The following is a 14,059-nucleotide window of genomic DNA, read 5'->3' on the forward strand; positions in this document are numbered from 1 at the left end:
TTGCCTTTCATGGAGCAGAATTTTTTAAATTTTAAATAAGTCTATTTATCAATTGTTTTTTCCATGGATTGTGCCTTCGATGCTGTAATCTAAAAAGTAATGGTCATCTGAGTTTTCTCCTATGTGAGCTTCTAGGAGTTTTATAGTTTTGTGTTTTACTTTCGGTTTGTGATATATTTTGAGGTAGTTTTTGTGATGAGTGTAAGGTCTCTAAATACCTAAATTCATCTTTTTTTTTTTTTTTTTTGGAAGTAGATGTCTAGTTGTTCCAGCACCACTTGTTGAAAAGTCTATCTTTGCTCCACTGTATTGCCAGAGAAAACTTTTTAAATGTTGCTAAAGTGAAGTAATAGGTTTTTGTCAATTCTAATCAGTCTGTGTCTTCTAGAGCTACCGAACTGTAAAATGTTATTGAATAATGACAAAATTTACAGTGTTTTCAATGACCTACAGAAAATTAAAATACAAATTGGGCAAGGAATAATTATGTAGTGGAGTGCTAGAATAACAACAACAAAAAAATCTGGTTCCTGGGAATACAGAACACTCAGCTAAAAATAGGAAAGCTTTCCAGCTCTGGTTCTGCCACCACCTCACTCTGGGTCTTTTTATAAACCATTTAATCTTCCAGAGCTTAATCTTCCTTCTCTGTAAAATGAGAGAAGAGGGTTAACCAAAAAAGTCTTAAAAATCCTTCTAGTAATGAAGTTTTCCCAGTTTGAATGTGTATTCCCTTCTCTCTCTGTCTCTTAGTCTCTGTCTCTCCTCTTCTCTTTTCCTCCCTTCTTTTTCTCATCTTAGTCCTTTTCCCTCTTTCCATTCTTTCTTCCAGAGAGAGAGAGAATACAGTTTCCTATGTAACACAAGGGTTTCTATGTTTAACAAATTGTTCAATTTTGAGAATTTTTGAGCTATAATTAATTTAAATTAAATTCAATCTTTTCATGTAAATGGAATTTGTTAAGAAAGAATTTCTTTTTAACATTTATAAATTAGTTCATTATCATAAATTAAATAGAAGAACTGGTGAATGACCCAAATAGAATCTAGTAGTTTTCTACAGTAAGTTTGATAACTAGATAGAAAGATACAGAATGAAACATACACCGACTCTAAAATATAAGTTCACTTGTATTAGGTTTAACGAGTAGCGTGTTTAAAATATCAATGTTGATAAACAAGTGCTGAAAATGTATTCATTTTTTTAAAAAAGATTTTATTTATTTATTTGAGAGAGAGAGAGAGACAGAGATAGCAAGAGAGAGCACAAGCGGGGAGGAGAGGGAGAAGCAGTTTCCCCACGAGCAGGGAGCCCGATGAGGGGCTGGATCCCAGAACCCCGGGATCATGACCTGAGCCAAAGGCAGATGCTTACCGACTGAGCTACCCAGGTGCCCCTGCATTCATTTTTCATTTCTTTTTTTTTTTAAATATCAATATTTAATATGTGAACTGACAACCTCTTAGTCCTAACACTGGTGCATGTCCTGGAAGAGCCTTGTTAGAACTACCTTTTCTACAGACAAGCTTTACAGACACCATCTTGTCATCCATTTTCCTCAATTTGTATTAAAATTGACTTCTTGTGCATTATGCATTTATCTGATACCAGAGACTCTGCCTTCCCAAAGCCTTTTCTTTTTTGTTCATGACATCTCCGCTGGTTGTCAGGTAAGGTAGAGTGAAGATGGAGATAGTTGTATTGACCCAGACACAGAGATACAGCCAGCAACACATATTTCCTAAACTTTGCCCATCCTACTATACTTAACTTCTGGAGTCCTAGTCACTTGGCTGCTTTTAGATGGGTCTAATTCTATGTGTCACCTCATCTCCACCCCCAGGATATTATGCTGAAGCTGCTTGTTTGCATGATTTTCTCTCTGTTATTCCATAAATTAATTGAGAGGAGTAAATTAGTCTTTTTACCTTTGCATGACTATCACAGGACCTGTGACACAGTAAGCACTAAATATCCACTTAATGAATAATTAAAGGAAATAACACTGAATTATGCTGCATTTATTATTTTCTGTGATTTAATAGTTCAACAAAAACTAGTTTTGAATAGTGTGCATATTTAACTTTGAAGATTGTTATAACTTTGTACCATGTCTTCTATATTGAAAAAATAATAAAAATACTGAAGGAATAAAAAAGTTGCAAAATTCTTACTAGTAATATATAGAGAAAGCATTTAATGAACACCAAGCAAACAGTGCTTGTCTGGAAATGCAGAGCAGTTACACGTTCATTTTTCTGTTTGTTTTTATGCAGCTACTCATCTGCCTCTAAGTCATATATTTATTTAGCATATATTAACCACTTGCTCTTTCCCAGGCTCTAGAGCTAGAAAGATTTTTAAAAAGCAGCCCATTATCTGAAGAAATAATCTTTAAATTTTATAAAAGTAGTGGAAATATGTGTGTATATAGATAGATAGATATAGATATACACATACATAAAAATATACATACAAAAATAATAATATGTTGAGACCTCTTTTAAAGGAAAACTATACAAACAATAATGGTATTAGAAATAGTTTATATAATGACAATAGAAGACTGCAGAGTCCATCTCAACGTATTAGAGTTAAAATGAAATTTAGCCCCTGGGTCTCTTTACTGCATATATCTACACATCATCTCCCGAAAAGTTAAGAACCTTGTATTGGAGTGACATGCAGGATTGTTAGGAAGAGAATTACTTTCTCATTCAAATTCAAAGTATACTGGATAAGATCATATTCTTGTGAATCAACTGTATTCTCATTACTTAAATGAAAATTATACAGTTGAAAGAGCTTGGTGTATGTTCCTATGCTGAAGATCACATAAAAAATATTTTTAAAAAGGGATTAGGAAACATACATTTTCTACCAATACTGTAAATTCCATTTTCTACATATCTGTTTCCCTCTCGCCATCTTCTGACCACAACCCATATCCCTCCACTCTCCACTTCACTTAACAAGCCCCAGCTTTACTGACTGTTCTCCAAAGCTCTACAGTGGTCTTAATCTTTCTTCCTATAATTAGCACAATGAGCAGAGAGCCAGTGTTCCCTCACTACTTTCAATCAAGGAGGAAAATTGGATTGAGAAGGGATTGGCAAGAATGCGCAGAGACAAAAATGGTATAATCAAGAGGGACCTACTCCTACCCGTAAGTAAAGTTCCCTCCAGCAGGCTCACTTAACTGAATTTACTCTTATCTACTGAATTTACAGAATACTTCACCTGATTTGGGTAGCTATTTACTTATTAAGTTCTTTTTTTTTTACGGAAATATTCCCTTTGCTATGTTCTAAACCCAAACACCATGAATCAAACGACCAATGATCTGCTCCTCCTGTGGTCTGAAGAATCTCCACCATCCTGAAGTTCTGATGTGACTGTGGGAAGGGGGAAAGGAGAGAAGATAAACTTTTTCCTTCCTTTGACTTGCAGTACATTTGAAAAAATGCACTGAGGGGACAAGGGAAAAACATCTGGTCACTGAAAACTTTTAAGGCACAGTTGATATATGAGCTTACATTTAGTCAACAAGGGATTATTATCTTTCTGACCAGAGATAAACCCTTTATAAATATAAATCACCATTTAATATTTCAGAATCTTCATTTTTCTCATTTCTTTGCTGCTGGAGTATCAACTCTTCCATTGGTTACCTTCTGCTCACTCCTGCTCTTACCAACCCTTTTGGTTAAAAGTCTCAGCATTTCAGCAATTCATCTATTGAGGGTACAGATCCTTGCTCCCACAGGCCAGGAATAGAAAAACTGGAAGGGTCTGCTTTGAAATGGAAATGAGGAAGAAGATGAATGAAAGGAAATAAGAACTGAAGGCAGTGCTTTCCAATTTTTTCCCTTGAACTACTGCTAATAGACAGGAGTGGAGACGTACCCTCCTGTGAGTCTGGGGGCATAGCCTGAAGTTACCCATCTCAAGTACAGACTTCCTTTGAACTCTCAAGTTTAATCATTAAAAGCAAGAGAATTTATATTCTATTATATAGCATAGATGTTCATTTGAGTTTAAAACTAATGGTTTAAATATGTGAATTATAAACATTACCAACAATAACCTCCAATAAAATCTTAGATCAAAATACAAATCAGGGAGGTGCATCATGTTTACTCTGAGATTTCTCTCACCACCTAGCACCCCTCAGAATACCTTAACTACTTGGCAAAGAGACAACCTTAGACCTCAGGCCTAACCTGATTAAATAAAGGTTTGAATAGTATTTGTGTTACTGAGACATCCTAAATTGCAAGCATATGTTTAAGAATATATATAATTCCAATATAAAATGGCATACATCGCGACATTATAGGAAATCTAGTTCTTGTATTCATACAGTTGAGATATATTTCCTTTTTTTTTCCTTATTTTCATATATGGTTTAAAAATCGATTCAATTTTATCTGCCTTCTTAAGGCTCTCTAGTTATCCTAAATCGGTTTGTTAACTTGTTCATCTTTTTTCCTGCTGACTTCACGTGGCACGTTTATTTTATACTAAATAGCCATATTCAATTTGGTCTGCTCATGAAATTATTTTTCAATTCCATTGCTTTGTCTTTCTATTCATGTAATAACAGTAAATCCACTTTTGTTATGGGGAGTTTTTGTATGTTAATGTCCTGCTCCCCATTAATTGCTCTTCTTTTTACCAGCAGTTTCATGGTAATTCTTGCCTGTTGCTTATTCTTTTTTTTTTTTTTTTCTGATTCTTTTTTTTTTTAATTTTTTTATTGTTATGTTAATCCCCATACATTACATCATTAGTTTTAGATATAGTGTTCCATGATTCATTGTTTGTGCATAACACCCAGTGCTCCATGCCGAACGTGCCCTCCTCAATACCCATCACCAGGCTAACCCATCCTCCCACCCCGCCTGTTGCTTATTCTAAATGAATTTACAATCATAGTGACTAGCTTACAATAATGTGTTATTATTTTACTGGAACCGATTCAAATGTAATATAACAATGAAAATTGACATCTTTATAATATTTTGTTTTTCTGTTTATGAATGTAATAGATCTTTTCATTTGACGATTCTTTTTCTGAGTACTTCAGGAATATTTTATATATTTGTTTTCAAGTATGTTTTGAATATTTCTTGTTAAGCTATTTATATGTGTTTTATTTTTATTTCTATTATAAACTGAGCTTTCTCTTCCATTATATCTTCGGATTATTATTTGTATATGTATACATGTTTACAAGGCTATTGATTTTGTATACTAATTTTACTATCTTCTATAGCTATTTGACCTTTTATAAAAGGAGCTTTTAAAAAAAAAATTGTTCTTCCTTTCAGATTGTTACGCCTCTAACTGATTATTTGTTCCAAGTGCCTTGGCAAATTCTTCCAACACAATGTTAAAAAATTGTGGAAATAGTGGACATTTTTTCTTCTTCTTCAATTTAATGGGAAATCCTTAATTTCTCATTTAAGATGCTGCCTGAAGTATATGCAATTTTCTTTTTTTAAAATTTTTTTAATTAACATATGATGTATTATTTGTTTCAGGGGTACAGGTCTGTGATTCAGTCTTACACAATTCACAGCGCTCACCATAGTACCTACCCTCCCCACTGTCTACCACCCAGCCACCCCATCCCTCCCACCCCCCTCCACTCCAGCAACCCTTAGTTTGTTTCCTGAGATTAAGAGTCTCTTATGGTTTGTCTCCCTCTCTGGTTTCATCTTGTTTCATTTCTTCCTCCCTTCCCCTATGATCCTCTGTCTTGTTTCTCATATTCCTCATATCAGTGAGATCATATGATACATGTCTTTCTCTGATTGACTTATTTTGCTTAGCATAATACCCTCTAGTTCTAGCCACGTCATTGCAAATGGCAAGATTTCATTTTTTTTTTTTGATGGCTGCCTAATATTCCATTGTATATACATACCACATCTTCTTTATCCATTCATCTGTTGATGGATATCTGGGCTCCTTCCATAGTTTGGCTATTGTGGACATTGCTGCTATAAACATTGGGGTGCACATGTCCCTTCGATCACCACATTTGTATCTTTGGGGTAAACACCCAGTAGTGCAATTGCTGGGTTGTAGGGTAGCTCTATTTTCAACTTTTTGAGGAACCTCCATACTGTTTTCCAGAGTGGCTGCACCAGCTTGCATTCCCACCAACAGTGTAGGAGGGTTCCCCTTTCTCCGCATCCCTGCCAACATCTGTCGTTTCCTGACTTGTTAATTTTAGCCATTCTGACTGGGTGAGGTGGTATCTCATTGAGATTTTGATTTGGATTTTCCTGATGCTGAGTGATGTTGAACACTTTTTCATGTGTCTGTTGGCCATTTGGATGTCTTCTTTGCAGAAATGTCTGTTTATGTCTTCTGCCCATTTCTTGATTGGATTATTTGTTGTTTGGGTGTTGAGTTTAATAAGTTCTTTATAGATTTTGGATACTAGCCCTTTATCTGATATGTCATTTGCAAATATCTTCTCCCATTCTGTCGGTTGTCTTTTGGTTTTGTTAACTGTTTCCTTTGCTATTATGCAGTTTTCTTGTTAAATAATTATCCATAAACTCCTATTTTACTGATTGTCTAATGAGTGTTGAATTTTTCTAACATCTTTTCTGAATATATAGAGATGATCATACAATTTTTTCTTTTGGGTCTATTAATATGAAGGAATATATTAATTGATAAATTTATATCTCAGTACCCTTGTGCTCTACAATTACATTTACTTGGTCATGATGTATAATTTTTAATTTTCTCCTGCGTTCTATTCACTAATATTGAACATTTATCAATTTATTTGATGTACTTCTGATTTTGTATTTATTATGTCATTTCTTTTAGTTCAACTTTTTGGTTGTTTTAATGAGGTTTTGGACTTTACCTCACTGAATTTCATTTCCATTAACATAGGTATTTTAATGCTATAAATTTTATTTTACCAGTACTCTATTTTTATCCCATGATTCTGATACATTTTGTTTTCATTATCACTATTTTCAAGAAATTTTGAAATTTTATTTTGTATAGATTCTTTGACTCAACAGTTAGTTTACAGTGGGCTTTTATTTTAAAATTATTTTTAACTCACAAGGACCTTCTAAATTTTATATTAATTTTTAGTATTATGCTTAGGTGCAGAGAATGATGCTTTTGTTAATTTTATTCCTGGCAGTTTATTGGCGTTTAGTGTGTGGTCTAAAATGTACTCAATTTTTATGCATAGCCTAGGTTCATTTAGAAGGTGCATCTTCTATCATCAAATTTTAGGGTTTGATCTGTGTAAGTTCTTTTATACCTGGTTTGTCTTTGATTATGAGAGTTATGTGAAAGTTGGCTATGATTAGTGTGTACAGTCCTCTTCATGTGTCTCTTCTCAATAAATTACACCATATCTACCTGGCTGCCCATATCAAAAAATCCAGGAATCACCCTCAATGCATTTCAAAGTTAAAATTCCTTCACAGGTTGTACAAGGATATGCCTATTCACCATCCTCATCTTGCTGTGCTTTCTGCTTCACTCAGTACACACTAGTCCATACTGGCCTTCTAGTTTCTCCAACAAGTAAAGGCCTCTTCAGCCTCTGGGTCTTTGCATGTACTAATCTCTTTATTGGAAATAATCTACTCATTACTCTTTTCTTAACTAATACAAGTGCTTCCTTTATGCTTCAGCTTAAACATCACTTAGGCAAACATGTCTTCCCTGTTAGACCTCTCCTACCCTTCCTCAATCTTACTTAATTCTTGAACTTTTGTATCACTGAAATTATCTAAATTTGCAATTATACTTTGTTTTATGAGTATTCATATGATGTCTTATTCTCTACTAGATTGAAAGTTCCACGAAGGCAGGAACAGTGTCTGGCTATATTGTGCCATGTTGTATCTAACACTGTGTTTACAATATATATCAGTCTCATGATCTTCCATCTGCAAGCTGGAGACCCAAAAAAGCCAGTGCTATAGTTTGGAGGTGTGAGAGCTAGAAAGCTGAGAGGGTAGATCCTAGTCCAAGTCTGAAGGCCTGAGAACCAGGAGCACTGAGAGCATAAGGAGATTGATGTCCTAGTTTTAACAGTTAGCCAGAGTGCAAATTCAACTTTCCTCTGCCTTTTTGTTTTATTCAGGCCCTCAACAGATTCAGTGATGCTCAACCACATTGGGGAGAGCCATCAGTTTTACTCAGTCAACCAATTCCAATGCTAATCTCTCTGGAAACACCCTGACAGACACACCCAGAAAAAATGTTTAACTAGCTCTCTGGGCATCTCTTGGACCAGTCAAGTTGACACATAAAATGAACTATTAAAAGAATCCAATAAATAATAATAAACATATAAAAATAATTTCAGTCATTTCACAACAATAAAAACATCTTGACTATAATGCTTTTGACCTTCTAATGAGAGGTGCATTATAACACATTAAGAAATTTAGAAATGGCTGCATTTTCTTGGTAGGCTAGACTCTGCCTTAGGTTGAACATCTGGTAATAAAGTAGGACAAGAATCCCTACAGATGCATAATCAACTCCAAATATGAAAAATATCCCTAGAACAATAAAATTTTAGCATAATTACTTATATATAAATCGCAAAGAAGAAAGCTATTGATTTGGCTTTAATTTATGCCCAAGATGGGTCTGCTCAGTCTTTTTGTTATATTTTACATAGCTACATGAGAAACATGTCTAAAAACATTTATGAGTGAGATTCAAATTATGCCCTGCTGCACAAACCTAAAACTGTTCTTGTCAACTAGACTCTAACTGAAAGTGATAAGTGCAATAAAATATCCAAAGAAAATTATTTTAGTGAAAATATGTCTATATATGTTCACCATGGTTCTATGTAATCAACTAAATATTACCCAGGAGAACTGAAAATAGTCAAGTCACTTAAAATTTCTGAAAGATCTATCAAAATATTCTCCACTATTTCCTTCAAATATCTGAAGACGCTGATTCCTAGATCTATCAGATAATCATTAAGCTTCAAACATGTCTCACCTTGAACATTCAAGGTCCCCATAAGCAGCTGATTAATAATATTACATTTAAATCAGCCATGAATGAAAATACATTATAGGGGCACCTGGGTGGTACAGCTGGTTAAGCATCTGGCTCAGGCCGTGATCTCAGGGTCATGGGATCAAGGCCTGCATTAGCCTCTGCACTCAGTGAAGAGTCTGCTTAAGAGTCTCTCTCCCTCTGCCCCTCCCCCTGCTCTCTCCCTCTCTCTCTTTAAAATAAATAGATAAATCTTAAAAAAAAAAATTAGAGAGCATTGTAAAGTGTGATGCAAATGTGTAACACTTCAAAGTATTACTGTTTTTATTATCATCAGATAATATTTATCAATATAATTTTATTTTGGATTTTAATAGCCATATTAAGGTATTGTTTTATCTCTCCCATGACACACTTGAGAAATTGTTAGTAATCACTTAAATATTAAATAACCACTTTGCATTTTTAAAAAAGAAACATGGAAATGACAGCTTAGCTTTTATCATTTCAAACAATTTCTATTAATGATAGTCATAAGAGATAATGTCAATGATAGCCCTACTAGTCATCCACATATATGAGGTGAGGGAATTGAAAATGCTAAATAACAATTTGCAGTATCCTCCCTCTGTACCATTTGCTAAATCTAAGGGAAGTGAAAAAAAAAAGTGGATAAATACAAATTCTCTTAATGAGAGTGCTTAAACAGCATCATAACTATAGTTATATGCAGATACTTATCAGTTGCTCTTTCCTCTTCAATCCAGTATCTCACATGTACCCACTAGATTCACAGAGCTTGTGTTTCAACAAAACTTCTACTGGAGCTTCTTCCTTTAGAACTGAATTTGTTAACATTGAAATCACAGAAGTTGAAAATATTTTAAGTTTGCATTACAGTGAGAAGAGAGTGTTTTACTTCCCCATCAGCCTTCAGTAGATTGAGAACCAGCTCTAGGCACAAGACTGGACTGCCCTGTTCTTCTTTTGGTCTCCCTGAACTCTCTCCCCCTTTCCTTCCCATCTCCCAAGCCAGGTATTACAGGTTTTCTATTACATTCTGTTCACATCCACCCCCAGAAGCATGTCATATACTCAGGGCATTTTCCAAACTATGTCACCTATGTTCCCATCGGAACAATGATCCTAACTTCTCCTTCTAGACTATGCTATTCAATATTCTCTTTGTCATTTGGCTTACAGTTTCCTTTTCTGTGATCTCTGGCCAATTACAACAGATGTCCTGCCTCAGCTGAAAATGTGCTCTTCTTTTACTTATAAAACTTCAACTACATTATTGACCACAAGAATAAACTCCATACTGCCTGGCCCAGAATTTTAGGTTCTCTATGAGCTGTATTCAAGAAAACCTCCTATTCCTGTAATTCAATACAGTAGATTCTTCATATTAATTAGATATACTTGAATTCAATCATTTTTGAGATAATGAATCCATTCATTGTGCTAAGCAATGTAATGTAGCAAAAAAAAAAAAAAAGGAGTTAAAGACATTGAATTCACATATTTTCAAATATCTTGATGTCATCTAATTAAATAAGCATAAATACAAATTCTCTTAATGAGAGTGTGCAAACAGCATCATAACTATAGTCATATGCAGATACTTGTCAGTTGCTGTTTCCTCTTCAATCCAATATCTCACACGTACCCACTAGATTCACAGAGCTTATAATTCGTACTTGTGTTTCTACAAATCACAAATCCTTACTTGTGGTTACCTGCAGTATTGTTTTTAAAATCAAAATTGAGTTTTCAATCAATTACATTCAATATATTTAGGTTTCTTCCAGAATTAAAAAAAATTAATTACCAATACCACTCTGAGGAACTTTGTTTCATATTTATGTAATATCTTTCTTATGGTTATATGATACTTGTATTTATAACAATCTTAGATCAATCCCTCCCTCCCCACTGCCTTCATTTACTATTGCCTAGTAAGCAATTACAAAATGTGGAATAATAATAATTATTATTATTTGGAATAATAATTATTCATTGATTTTTTTTTTTTTTTTAAGATTTATTTATTTATTTTAGAGAAAGAGGGATTGCGGCAGGGGGAGGGGCAGAGGACAAGCGAGAAAGAATCCTAAGCAGATTTCACGCTGGGCATGGAGCCCAATGTGGGGATTGATCCCAGGACTCTGAGATCACGACCTGAGCCAAAACCAAGAGTCAGACGCTTAACCAACTACGTCACCCAGGCACCCCTTACTTTTCTATATACCTTTAAATAAAGATGTAAAAACTGAATAAAAAATGATCACCCATATATGAACCCAAGTCATTTCATAATGCACCTTTATCAGTTGGCTATTGCTGTTGCAACAAGATGCCACTGACTAGGCAGCTTAAACAACAGAAAGAAAGTTTTCTCACAGTTCTAAGGGCTAACAGTTTAAGATCAAGGTGTTGACAGGGTTGTTTTTTCCTAAGGGCTGGGAAGGAAGGATCTGTTTTAGGACTCTTTTTGCCTAGCACACAGCCATCTTCTCTCTGGGTCTTCATATTGTCTTCCCTCTGTACATGCCTGTGTCCAAACTTCCTCTTCTTACAAGGACACAAGTCATATAGAAATAGGACCCATCTTAATGATGCCATTTTAACTTTGTTACCTCCATAAAGACCCTAACTTGTCATATTCTGAGGTGCTGGGGATTAGAACATCAATATATGGATTTTTGGAGAGATACAATTAAGCCTATAACAAACCCTGCTAGAATATATTCCTGTGTGTGATCTTAAATTTTTCTTCATTTTGCCTTTTTAGAATGTTTGCAATGTCTACTAATATCTTTTTATAATGTTTTCCTAATTCCCCCCATATCTTTCCCCACCACCAATATAACACCTTCTCTCCTTTTCTAAATCACTACAGTATATTAGTTGAATTTCCTCTTAGGATTATTTGGCCATTAAAGAGATGAATTGCTATGACATGAAGGAAGACATTTTAAAGGGAATTTGTTGCATAACAAAGAAAATTATGGGTTTTTTTCCTTCATAGAACAGTGATTAAAAAATAATGTTCCTAATATTTCCATTGAGGGTAAGGGAAATAACAAGAAAAAAAAAAGAAATTGTACAATAAGAGTAATGCTAAGGAACAAATAAGGAAAAGAAGGCACTAGACGCATTTTCTTCCTCCTTCACTTTTTTTTATTATGTTATGTTAATCACCATACATTACATCATTAGTTTTTGATGTAGTGTTCCATGATTCATTATTTGCGTATAACACCCACTGCTCCATGCAGAATGTGCTCTCTTTAATACCCATCACCAGGCTAACCCATCCTCCCACCCCCCTCCCCTCTAGAACCCTCAGTTTGTTTTTCAGAGTCCATCGTCTCTCATGGTTCATCTCCCCCTCCAATTTCCCCCCCTTCATTCTTCCCCTCCTGCTATCTTCTTCTTTTTTTTTTTTTTAAACATATAATGTGTTATTTGTTTCAGAGGTGCAAATCTGTGATTCAACAGTCTTGCACAATTCACAGTGCTCACCATAGCCAAATCTTCAGTACCACAGATCATACCCCCAAGCATACCAAGAATTAGAATTGACAGAAGGGATGGGAAAATGGCTTCCATTGGGTTGCAGGCAATGTCAGATGAGTTCACACAAAAGGTATTTCATTAATGCTCTCAACATTACTGCTACTTTTACCTGCTACTTTTGTATCAAAGGTGACAAGATGGAGTTCAGAAAGAACACAAACAGGAAATGAAGGAAAGAGGGTGAGAGGAACTGTAGAGGTTAATCAGAAACAAGTCAATGAAAAAATTAAGGTTTTAAGTTGTAATCACCATTTATTTTCTTATTCCCAAATTATCACTATCACATTATTTTGTCTAATAATTAAACTCAAGTTCATTTACTTCTATACAACAGCTGGCAAAATAAACATTTTATGCAAATGAACTTAACTATGAATGCAATCAAAGTAATGTTTAGCTAAACTAAGTGGCTTGTTTATCTATCAGATGTCAATAATGGAAATAAAGTTGTGTTTCTTCTGCCAAACTTTATGTACAATGAATTTTTTAGCATTAATATTTCAGCATTACCAGGTCACCTGGGTGCTCAGTTGGTTAAGCATCTGCCTTTAGGTCAGGTCATGATCCCAGGGTCCTGGGAAGAAGTCCCCGGGGTCCGGTCGGACTCCATCCCAGCAGGGAACCTGCTTCTTCCTCTCCCTCTGCCCCTCCCACATCCCCCGCTCATGTGCTCTCTCTCTTGCTCTGCTCACTCTCTTTCGCTCTGCTCACTCTCTCTCAAGTAATTAAAATCTTTAAAAAATATATTTCAGCATTACCGTAAGTTATGGAAATTTTAAAAAAATTCTTTAATGTCCTCTACAATTGAGCTCTTTCTCAAATTCTATGACAATGAATTATCATGAGGAACTACTAATTTACCAGACACTAAATTAGATGCATATAAAATCCTTCCACTTTCCAGCTTATTTTCCTTTAGGAAATATATGCCAGTAAATAACTGTTAAGAAAAACATTAAGTTACATGTATAAATAAATACCAGCTTTTCGAAATCTAATGTTCACTTTTAATTCATTCTTTATGCACAAATAAGTTATAATAGTGAATGCCATTCAATTGAGGAACAGTTTTATTTTTCCTTTACCTCTCAGAGAGAAAAAGGATGGAAACATGTCTCTCTGGATCTACAGAGAATAGGAAAGAAGAGGCTTTCATCTCCCACTCATGGATAAAAAATCAACATGCAGCTATTCTGGATAAAAAATCAACATGCAGCTATTCTAAGAATTAATCCATCTCAATAGTTACTAAATTAGTTTCTTTATATTTTTATCATCTTGATAGTCTCCAAGAAAACGTAAAATGAAAAGCTGAAGACATGATTTTCTTTAAAAAAAATCTCTCTTAATCTTGGTGGGTTCTAAGTTCTGTTTTAATGTGGGAAGATAATCTCTTAGATGCTGTTTCTGTTCAAGACTCACTGATGGATATAAAGCATTTAGAAGCTAGTA

Source organism: Phoca vitulina, unplaced genomic scaffold, assembly GCF_004348235.1.
Source record: "Phoca vitulina isolate PV1807 unplaced genomic scaffold, GSC_HSeal_1.0 scaffold16, whole genome shotgun sequence".
Lineage (NCBI taxonomy): Eukaryota > Metazoa > Chordata > Mammalia > Carnivora > Phocidae > Phoca > Phoca vitulina.